Genomic DNA, 12,225 nt, shown 5'->3' with positions numbered 1-12,225 from the left:
TTTTCCAGACAGAAAGGACCCTGGGAGAGAGCTGGCTGTGGCTAGCTGCGGCTGCACGGAGTGAAGCGCTGCAGCAGCCTTTCCCACATTTGCAGGGCCAACTAGGGGCAACGTGAGCGGAAGGCACAGCACACTTAGAAGTAAGATGACTAGCCAGGCTAACTTCAGAGGCAAAGAGCAGCGTGCAGGAGTCAGAAGCCCGGGTTCCTGTTCTGGTGGCGCAGCATGTCCGTTGTCTGACCTTCAGGACATTGTGGGCCTCTCTGGGATTCCCATTCCTCCTCGGTAAAACCAAAGATTCTGACTGGACCCTCTCTAGGATGTCTTCTCCCTCACTGAATCCACAGTGTCCTTTAGAAACGGAATGACCTTACATGAAAGCAGAGGTCACCCTGCGCTCTCAGCACAGGTGCCACAGAAAACTCTGAGAGATCATTTTCCTTAGAGAGCCCAGAATCTGGATGACAAAATATGCAGATGAAAAAATTATTATCAATTGTGCATCTGCTACGGGCTCAGTGTTCTATCAACTGTAAGAGATATAACATTTCTAACCCCAAAGCACAGAATTGAGTTTATCCTCTTCAATTCATGGCAGAGAGACAATTCAAGGTTTCTCTTGTTTAAGTTTTTACCTCTCAGCTTTATCCCAGATCCAAATCCCCCCACAGGTACTCATTTCTTATATATTTGTAGTAGGTACTTGAAAATTCACTTTTTGTATGTGTATTTACACATATGGCCTCCATGGAAATTATACTATTATTTGGTGTATGTGTGTGTTCAATTTTTAAATGCATTATATTGGTGTGGTACATTTGTTACAATTGAAAGAAGCACATTTTTATAATTGTGCTATTAACTATAGTCCATGATTAAACTTGAAGTTCCCTGTTTGTGTTTGTGTGTTTTAAAAATATACATGGATTTTTAAAATCAATCTCGTTTTGATTCTTTTTTGTTTTACTCAGCACCACGTTTTGAGATGTACTAATGATGCTCTGTGTAAACCTAGCCAGTTCCTTCTGATTGCTGCATAGTATTCATGAACTACCGAGGTGGCCTACAGTTCTTTGCCACGAGAGTCGTTCCTGTAGTCTCCCTGTTTACTTGGATGGGAGATTCTCTGGGGCTTATTTCCAGGAGAAGGACTTGTCCAGTTGCAGGGTATTCGCTAACACTTGCATGCTGCTCTCTACAAGAACCATTGCACCTTTATGTACGGCAGCCCGTGCCTGTGGGTGCCTTTCTCACGCTTCCTTCCTAGCATTTGGTAGCGTTCGACTCTCTAATTTGCCAGTGTGCTGTATGCAATGATGTCTTTCTCTGATTACTAGAAAAGTTGAGTTTCTCTCTATGTTCTTTTTAGCCATTCAGATTTCCTGTTCTGTGAATTACCTATTTATATTATGCTAATGGACCCTTGACAAAATTCTCCTGAAGTCCTCATAACATTCCAAAAATTGATTTTTTTTTCCTTTAGGAATCTAATGGGCTTAAAAAATTGCTCCTGTTGTCTTTTACCTAAACAAATCACAAGATTTCTGTGCAGCTTTTCAAAAAGGTAAGTTTCATATCTTAGCAACAGAAGGAATACATAATGCTTGTATAACTCCTCTGAGAAATTTTGGTTAAAAAATTGGACCAGCTTGCTGTTTATCTTAACTACTAAAGAAGAAAGAGTAATCTACCCATTTAACCAGCCTCAAATGAAGCAATGGTCTTTTGATGGATTGCTATCACTGCCAATCATTTCTGCTCTAAGAGAGGTATTTACGTAATAATTATTTCTTTTTTTCTGAGGCAGAAACACATAAAATCCCCCTAATAAGTGTGGGTGAGGGTCCAGTTTTGCCTGGATATAGGAAGAAAGAAATCTCAAGAAGTGGTATAATGTGGAAATACATATGGTAGATCTGAAAGTTGTATGATACTGTTTTGAGTAGAAAATAAAGGCACAGCTGAAATATAGTTTGGTAGTGTCTTGAAATTTCTGCCTCATGGCTTACTTTAAAAGAACTAGAAATTAAGCTTGACCTAGAGGAGGATGCCATCCTATTTATTTTTTTGGCAAGTACTTAATATATATATATTTGCCATTTTTCCATTACGTTTCTTGACTTTTTATTACTGATTGGCAGGAGTTCCTTAAATATTATGTATAGTGTAGCTTTGAAAACTATAGAAGTTGCAACTATCTTCTCCGATTCTAGGATCTATCTAGTAATTTGGGCAGAATCTTTAGTTTTGATGTAGTCAAATTCATCAGTTCCTCATTTCATGGTTGGCAGTTTTGGAGTCTTTTTGGAGAAACCAACTTCATTCCAAGGTTCCAGAAATATTTTCCCCTTCTAAATTATCTAGGGAAAATGTGCAAGACTTTTGTGGGGGAATGATTTAAATCAAAGTAATATATATTTAAATTAATAGAGCTTTATCTATGTCCATAAATAGGGCTACTTGGTTTCTGAAGTGTAAATTTCAAGAAGTTAATCCAAAATAGTCAATGTAATTCTGATAAAAATTCTAGTACATTTTTGAGGGAACTTGACAAATTGTTTCTCAAAATCCATATAACAAAATAAAGCTCCATGATAGCATATAAATTCTGAAAAAATAGAGCATATATGGGAGAAATGACTTACTAGATATTAAGACATAACACAAAGCTTCCACAATTAACTCTGCATTGTTTGGCACAGGAACATACAAATAGAATAGAGTTCAGATATGGATCTGTGTCCATATGAGAATTTGATGTTTGATAGCAATGGCATAAAAAGCCAACAGAGTGTGGATTATTTAGTAATTAAACTGACAACATTGGTTCACAATATGAAGAAAAATAAAGTGAGATTCCTACTTCATACCATAAATATGGAACAGACTAAAACCCTACATATGAAAGATAAAACTTGAAAACTAGTAGAAGAAAATGCTAATGGTTTTTAATCTGAATTTGATCAGGGTAAATTCGAAAATGGACAGATTTCTACACATGAGCTCTAATGGGCATAAGGGATAATATAACTGGCATTTATTAAGTGCTTATTATTTGTGAGGCATCATCTCCAGTTACTTTACAAGCATTCTACTTGGCAATTATTTTTTAGAATTCTACAAGATAGGAATTGTGGCTATGACAGTCAGCCAATCACCACTCATTCTTTCACTGTTCCTAAGTGATAGACAGCTGACCCCAGGAGCTAAATGGGGGTCAAGGTATCTTTGTAAATGATAGCTTTGGATTGGAGAACTGACAGGCTTTCTTGGTCTTTCTTCCTGAATTAAAGATGCCAGGTCCACAGTGAAGCACGGACCTGATTTACCCACCCTTTCCCAGTTGGGAAGCTGGAGAATGGGGCATCTCTTGTGGTGAGAGTGGCCCTGCCCAAGGGTTCACCCCATGGGTGCTTGGAGCTCATGGCTCCCTGGACTTGGACACATGCAAGGGCAGGCCTTGACCTGCGGGAGAATCATGGCTGAGCAGATGTCTGTTTTCCCCACTCTCACCATTCAAACTTGTCGCCTTTCTTCCTCTAAGGAGGAATAAGTAACAGCATGGGGAAGGAAGCTGAAGGGTTTCCTCCAGGAATTCTATCTCCTGTAGAAAGGCAAAAGTCTTTCATCTGAGGTGGGAATGTGAGGTTAGGAAGAGAAAAGGATTATACCTGCATCTTTCATTGGATAATATTTACAGTTGAGGAGAATGAGGCTCAGGGAGGTTGAGAACTTCCCATGGCCACACAGCAAGTAGTGGAGCCAGGATTCAAAACCTGTCTGTAGAATCTTTCTGACTCTAGATAAGCTACTCTGTTACCAAAACTGAATTATAGACTATGATCCCTCCATGTCTTATCTTCCCGAAATCATAGATACCCAGTTGGAGCTTAGGGATTGCTTCTTACCACAGTCTGATCTTACTGCTGAGAATCTATTGGCCCAGAGGCCAAAGAGACTTGTCCAAAGCTGCCATCAAGTTAGAAGCAGAGAAAATGCATTTTTCAAACATGTCCTCACTCCAAGGCCTTATTTTTTGGATGACCCGAGTTCTGTCTCACTGCTGGAGATTAGATCAAATAAAAACCCAAGGATACTTTTAGCTTTGCACTTCTGTGCCAAAGAGGACTAGTACAAATGGCAGAAACTCAGCTCAAGCTGGCTCCACCACCGAAGGCAATGTATTGTCTCACCAAACAAAAGCCTCAAGGCATGGCCAGCTCCAGGTACAGCCGGGCCCAGGCACACGGATGATGCTTTCTGGACACTCGCCTGCCACCCTTGGGCCTGCTTTACTCTCTGTTAGAGTTATTCTTGGCAAATGCAACCAAAGATTGCCACCAAGAGCTCTAAGTGGGCGTCCTTGCAGCCCAGCAACCCTGGCCAGAAGAGACGCGATTTTCTTTCCCGATGCTCCATCAGAAATCCTGAAGCAGGTGTTCACCATCTCCAATTGGGTTGCAACTGGGTTCCAGATACACCGTTGGAAATGGGGAAGGGGTGGTTCCCTAAAATGAAAGCTGAGGTCACCAGAAGAGGTGGGAGTGGATGCTGGAAAGCAAAACCCAAGATGTCAACACAATTGGCAAACTCCACATGCAGCCACAGGTGTGTATTTCTCTATTACTCCCAAGAACTCGACTACAAGGCCACCTACACACACAGTGTGTCAGACACTGGGCCAAGCCTTTTACATACATTACCTCATTTTATTCAACACACTTCTATGAGGTGGGTGCTACTGCCATCCTCATCTGACAGATAAGGAAATTGAAATTCTGAGAAGTTATATACCTAATTCCAGGCCATATAGCTAGTAAAGGTCAGAAACCAAACTCAAACTCAGGACTGTCTAACTTAAATCATACACCTTCAACCACTGTACTCTATTGCAAATAAGTAAAGCAGCTAATCCCAGGGAAAGCGAACCCTGCATTCTACAGAAAATATAACACGTGACCTGCTCCCCCCACCACCTCCCAGTAGTACAGCAGAGCACAGATCCATACTCTCAACTGCCTCTGATTTCTCTCCTGAAATTCTGGATTTCCGCTCTATCAGTCGCTTCCTCCCTTGGAAAAAGCTGACCACCCACACAAGAGAGCCGATGTTAGAAGGAGACAGCTGTTTTGGGATTGTCCACAGCCAGGGAGACACTTTATTTGTTTTTCAGCTGAACAAGGATATTCTCTCCCAACTTGCCTGAGTCCAAACTGGCTAAACCACTTTTGTTCAAACTTTCCAAGCAATTTCATCCCTGGGGTGGAAACAGAGCAGGGGATGATTTGGAGCAAAAGGACAATTTTTGGACAATTACGAGTGAGTGAAAACAGGAGGTTATAATGGAAGTTGTCTTTCAACCTTAACTCCAGCATTTTGCAACCAAGAATTCTGTCTCTCAGGTTTTGGTGGTGGGAATGTAATGCGGAGCAGTTGCCTGGAACTGCTTCTAGATGTCTGATAATTAGAAACAGCGACACTGACTCACGAGCCCGTCGGTTGGGTTGCAGAGCACCACTTCACGTGAGAAAAAAGGGACGAACTGTTGGAAGCATGTAAACTTGAAAACGGAACAAAAATAGATATATATGTCATATATACTTTCAAATGACTTGTATCCCTCCTTTCAAAATGGCATTGCAAAGATCTAATATAAATAAGTCCTATATGAGGAAAGAGCAAGAAGTAAAGTTGAAAATTGTCAGTAATGACGAGAAGGCAAAATCTATTATTTGAGGGCATGTGGTGACTGGAGAGAGAGTGTGGTTTAGTAGAAAGTCAGGTGGTACAGCTAGGAAGTTCACGTGTCTGCAAAAGTGTATTTTGGAATTTGGTCCAGACTGGGATCAGTCATGTTCCAATTTCTCCGAAGAGCTTTAAAAGCTGGAAAAAACGCAGCTGTTGGCTTTTCTGTCCACTGGCTTCCTGGAGACAGGAATATCTTCTTCAATGTCTTTATCTTTCCATTTTACAGTGGGCACAATAACATGGAGCATATGAAGAGCCCATAGACTCACACACACACACACACACACACAGGATGGAATCTTTTTTTTTTTTAAGATTTTTATTTTATTTACTTCTCTCCCCTTCCCCCCACTCCCCCCCGTGTTGTTCTCTGTGTCCATTTGCTGCGTGTTCTTTGTCTGCTTCTGTTGTTGTCAGCGGCATGGGAATCTGTGTTTCTTTTTGTTGTGTCATTTTGCTGCGTCAACTCTCCATGAGTGCGGCGCCATTCCTGGGCAGGCTGAACTTTCTTTTGTGCTGGGTGGCTCTCCTGACGGGGTGTGTTCCTTGCGCGTGGGGCTCCCCTATGCGGGGGGCACCCCTGCATGGCAGGGCACTCCTTGTGCCCATCAGCACTACACATGGGCCAGCCTCACATGAGTCAAGGAGGCCTGGGGTTTGAACCACGGACCTCCCATGTGGTAGACGGACACCCTAACCACTGGGCCAAGTCCGCTTCCCGCAGGATGGAATCTTAGGGAATGAGGTGAAGCTCCCACGGGATGCCATGGATGAGGTATAGGGGAAAGCAGGACGATTTCCCACAGCATAGTACTGCACCGGGCTTGGGAGAAGAGTAGAATTGTTTTCTGTTCATCTCTGAGGGCAGCACGGCTGCTGCAGACATCACAAGCACTTTTTTCTTGTCCAGGGCAGCTGTGGCTTGGTGGCGGTTGTGATGCAGATGCTTTGACTTTTTTTTTTCAAAGATTTATTTTATTTATTTTTCTCCCCTTACCCCCCGCCCCAGCTGTCTGTTCTCTGTGCCCATTTGCTGCGTTTGTTGTGTATTCTTTCTTTGCCCGCTTCTGTTGTTGTCAGCGCCACGGGAATCTGTGTTTCTTTTTGTTGCGTCATCTGGTTGTGTCAGCTCTCTGTGTGGGTGGCACCATTCCTGGGCAGGCTGCACTTTCTTTCGCGCTGGGTGGCTCTCCTTACGGGGTGCACTCCTTGCGCGTGGGGCTCCCCTGCGCGGGGACACCCCTGCGTGGCACGGCACTCATTGCGCACATCAGCACTGTGCATGGGCCAGCTGCACACGGGTCAAGGAGGCCCGGGGTTTGAACCGTGGACCTCCCATGTGGTAGGCGGACGCCCTAACCACTGGGCCAGGTCCACTTCCCGGCGCCTTGACTTTTGTGTGCCACTCGGACTCTTGGCATTACCCTGGAAGTGGACATGGCCAGACAGGCCCCGTGCCAGGCACCTCACTGCACTGTCATGTGTGTTGAGGAATCAGTGGCACCTTCAGGCCAAGGGGTGCGGATTCTGGCTGGGAGGTGTCCCCAGTCCACAATACTGACTCTGAACATGAAGGGGCCTCCTGTTTCCCCAGAAAGTCTTGAATAACGGAACGCTAGAGCTGGGGGCGAAAGCACCGGTCACCTGCTGAACTCCAGATGGCCCGGAGGAAGTGCTGCCCCAACCTCTGCAGGGCACTGGCAAACGGCGTTCGCACCTCTTCTCTCCACCTGAGGAGCTCCCCAAAGCTCACACCCGTTAACAGAAGGAGCCAGAAGGGCCAGGCGCTGACCTGGGACATAGCTCAGCCTTAGGTGGGCCTTTTGAGGAGTTTAAAAAATCCAACACTCGTCAAACACCTACTGTATGTAGATCAAGCATTTATGCTATGTGAAATTCTATGCCCAGCCACAGGATAATACTTTAAGCATAATTCTATTTACACCAGATATAACCACATGGGTCTTCTATTTATTTTTATATAGAAACGCGTAGAAAAATGTTGAGAAGGATGCACCCTGCTAACAATGGTTATTTCTGGGGAGTACGGTGGAATTAGAGGTGATGTTGAAGTGTACTTTCACCTTTGAATTCCTTTTTTAAAAATGAGCATGGTTTCATATATTACTTCCAAAATGCTTCATAGCACTCATCATAACTTGTCAGTGCTTTCTTTCTGTATCTCTTATGAGAGTGAGGCCTTTGCTTATTTTGTTCACCATTGGGTCTTCAGGACATAAAAGAGTGTTTGTCACAAAGTAAGTGTTCAATAAATATTTGTTAATTAGATGAATGAATTACGTATACAATAATACAATGGGAAAATGTATGCGCTCCAAACCAAAGGCTCTGGAACAGAGCCTGGGTCACACTAAGTACACAGTGTGTGAATTTAATTTTTAAATACTTAGGTAACTAAAGTTTATGGCTGCTTGTAGAGATTTAAAAATTGGGACATCACACCTGTAACCACGTTGCAAGTCCTATAAAAGAGGATTAAGCAAAGAGCAAAGGGGTTCAGAGAAGGGAGTTCAGATTTCCACGAGGGGCACTCAGGGCAGGCTTCACGGAGGTGGTGAAGTCTGAGCAGGACTTTGAAGGATGCCGATTAGGTTCCTGTGGCTGCGGCAACAGGTTACAGCAACCTTGGAAGCTTAAAATAACAGAAATTTATTTTCTCACAGTGGGGAGGCTGGCAGCAGAGCAAGGTGTCCGCAGGAGCGTTCCACCCTGGAGGCGCTGAGGGAGCGCTCTTCCTCGGCCCAGCTTCTGCGGCTGCCCCGCATTGGCGGTGCTTCCTGGCTTTGGCGCCGTGCCCCGTGTCGCCGTCTGTCTCCTCTGCCTCAGCCTCTTTGAAGGCCCCGTGCGGTGGCGTTTAGGCCCCGCCTGGAGAGTCCCGCTGAGCTCCTCCTCCAAGGGCGCTGCACGCCGTCCCGTCTTCTGCCTTGTGAGGTGTGTGCATTGATTCACGCCCCGCACGGAGACCCCCTCGCCTCCTGCCCCTGCCTGGGGGTGTGGACATCTTTGTGAACATTGCTGAAGGTGTTCGTGAAGGCGAGGGCAGGCTGAATTGGGGGCCCTCACCAGTACGACTGGCGGAGGAGATGGGGACACCGGAGTAGGAGACGGAAGGGGACAAACGGCCGGCCGAGCAACGGAGCTAGAGCCCGGTGGCCGATTGCTGGGAAGCCACCACCCAGAGCTGCCGACCTCAGGAGAGCGCCGTCCTGCCGCTGCCTCGACTGTGGGCTCCTGGTCTCCAGAACTGGGAGAACAATAATCCCTGTTGTTTCACCCACGTAGCCTGTGGCACGATGTGACCGCAGCCTGGCAACCCGAGGCGGGCGGGCATGTTCACAGGTGCTGGGCACTGGGAAGGGAGTGTATCTTCGCGGATGGAGGGCATTTTTTCTGCCTACTGTGGATGGGAAGAACTCAGAGACCGGGAGGAGAGAAGCAGGGCGTTCTAGGTGGAGAGGCACGTGCTGGGCCGGAGGGCAGGAGGCCAGGAGTCACCTCACAGGCTGGGGGGCGGTTTGGTCAACGTTAAGTCCAGGTGTTTAAAATGCAGGAGTGAAGGTCAGATGGGAAGTGGGCTTGGGTGCCAAGCTGTGGGAACTGGAGTGGATAATGGGGTGCTCGTCCTAGACCCCTCACGAGAGCCAGCCCGTCCGCCCCCCAGCTGCTGGAACTATTGGCTGCTGATGTCCCAGAGCTGCACCGCCGGTTGGACAGTGCCCTGCCCAAGGGGACACCCCCTTCCAGGGGGTGCACTGGCCCACGTGAGGACCCTTGCCTCGGTTTGGGACCTGGTGATGAGCCCCCCATGGGCTCGGCAGAGATCCCAGTCCCCTCTGCCTGTGGGCCACCTTCTCCCGCAGCCCTCTCTTGTCCTCGTGCAGTTCTTAGGCTCAAAGTCTGTTTCCAGGGGTCCCTACTCACAGCGGGGGCAGCTGGTAATTTTAGCGACAGGAAGAGGGCCGAGACTTAGGAGATCATCTCGGCAGAACCACCCATCCCGGTGAAGGAGAGAGCAGAGGCATGCGGGGCCCCGGCCCAGCAGGCTGAGCAAGAGGAAATGAGGACTGAATTAGGATGGCAACAGGGACAGGGGGAGGGAGGGAGGGACAGAAGAATTAAAGTAGAAGCGGCAGAGGAGGGCAGTGAACAGGACAGAGGGCGGGAGGCGGCTGTTCGGAGCCTGGGCTGCTGGCAGTGGTGGCCTTGGCAGACACGGGGCAGGGCAAGGTTTGGAGTGGAAGGGCGATGAGTTCGTTTCCAGCTGAGGGGTCTGAGGTGCTGGTGGAGCGCCCCGACGGGCCTGGGAGGCGGGGAGGGCGAGGTGAGAGGCTGCCCCGGAGGAGCGGAGGGCTCAGGACAGAACCCAGGGGGATGTCCCCGCGTGAGGAGATATAGCCAGTGCAGAAGGAGACCATCCAGTCAGGGAAGTCCAAAAGGAGAGCGGGGCAAGAGCAGCAGACGCTGCTGCGAGAACCAGGAGGAGGGGGCAGTACTGTCAGCCACGGGTGACAAGGGTGTTTACTTGGGGTAGAAGCTCACAGTTACAAGGCTGTGAAGGCTCCACCTCAGGGCTGCCTTCTCACCAAAGCCAGTCGCCACGTGCTGAAGCGAGATGGTTGCTGGTCTCTGCCCAGTCCCCCCCCAGGCTTCCTGTCCGACGGCTCTAGGCCGCTGGGCAAATGGTCACCTCTTCCCAGGGCCCCAGGATCAGACATGACAGAGCTCGCTCTCTTCCCGTGTGTCGTTTCTATCAGCTCACCAAGGGGGCAGGGACTCAGCCTGAGTCACATCCTACTGACCTGGTCGAATCAAAGCCCTAATCCTAACAGGTAGTTAATCCAGGGCCCCTCAACTGAACCCAATATAATCAAAGGGCATCACACCCCGAGTAGCTTAGTTTACAAACATAATCTTTTTCTTTTGGGGATTAACAAAAATCTCAAACTGTCACAGCGTGTGTGTGTGTGTTTACGGGTATGCTTAAGGGTTAGCAATTTTCCCAAGTACGACAAAGACGGCATGTCCCTGGCAGGAGTAGAACCTGGCTCCTGGAGTCTCATCCTTTAGCCACTGTCACCCACTCTCTACTACACCCCACCCACCCTGACCCCCAGCTCCTGGGCAAAACCCAGGTCATCCTCCTTGGTTTGACCCCATAGGAGCCATTTCAGGCCCCACAGAAGCCATATATACCCACACAAATATTCAGCCCAACTGCTACAAATTATAATCCTAAAATATGTTAATTTATGGAAGCAGATTTGGCTCACCTGATAGAGCATCTGCCTACCACATGGGAGGTCCAGGGTTCAAACCCAGGGCCTCCTGACCCATGTGATGAGCTGGCCTACACACAGTGCTGATGTGCACAAGGAGTGCCCTGCCACACAGGGGTGTGCCCTGCATAGGGGAGCCCCACGTGCAAGGAGTGCGCCCCGTAAGGAGAGCCACCAAGTGCAAAAAAAGTGCAGCCTGCCCAGGAGTGGCGCCTCACACACGGAGAGCTGACGCAGCAAGATGATGCAACAAAAAATAGATGCAGTTTCCCAGTGCCACTGACAAGAAATACAAGCGAACACAGAGGAACACACAGTGAATGGACAGAGAGCAGACAACTGGGGGGAGGGGCGGGGAAGGGGAGAGAAATAAATAAAAATTAAATCTTTAAAAAAATAAAATATATTAATTTAGCTTTCCACCAAAATAACAAAACCTGATAATTTAACATTATTCCTCTAAGAGACCTTTATAGACAGGGCCATTTTGGTAAAACTATTTCTCAGGATACTGTCTATTTTATCATTTATCATTCAGTGATATTTATGCAAAGCTCTTTATTTTTTGTATCCAATGTCATTTATTTTAAAATTCTGTTCCTCCTTTTAATTATCTCACATTTTATGTGTTTTGAAGCTCTTTTTAGGAATTTTATGGTATTCTGAAACATTGCCTCTTTGTATTTTCCATTGTCCTTCATATCTCTGAAAACAGGTTTATTCATATGCTTAAATTTAAAGAAAGCGCTTTTACATCCTTTTAATATTCATCTATATACAAAGCTCTTTAAAATAAAACTTTCACATCTTTTCAGAGTTAGGAATTTTTTGCCTTTCCATGCCATCTAAGGGAGTTATAATAGATCTGAGTTCCTATTTTTACATTGGCTGCCAGGATGCTTAGGCCAAGTTACATATCAGATTGCAGGAACTCCTGATATTTGCTTTTTGTTAGTTAGTTAGTTCGTTCGTTTTTGGTGCACTCATGCCTCTTGTTCTGCACCTTCCTCCCAGTCTTCTTCAGGACCTGCCCTTTGGCTTTCTTCCTTTCTCATAGTGGGTAACTGGGTCACGTATTGTGAGTCTTTTCAAATCATTTTGGAAGCTGGTAAAAATGTAGAAATTAAATAAGTGGGATGATAAAGGCAGAATTTGGTGACATGTTTGGAAGATGATTGAG

This window comes from Dasypus novemcinctus, chromosome 13 (genome assembly GCF_030445035.2).
Source record: "Dasypus novemcinctus isolate mDasNov1 chromosome 13, mDasNov1.1.hap2, whole genome shotgun sequence".
NCBI classification, from domain to species: domain Eukaryota; kingdom Metazoa; phylum Chordata; class Mammalia; order Cingulata; family Dasypodidae; genus Dasypus; species Dasypus novemcinctus.
The sequence above is the reverse complement of the archived record's forward strand: the minus strand, read 5'-3'. Positions refer to the sequence as shown.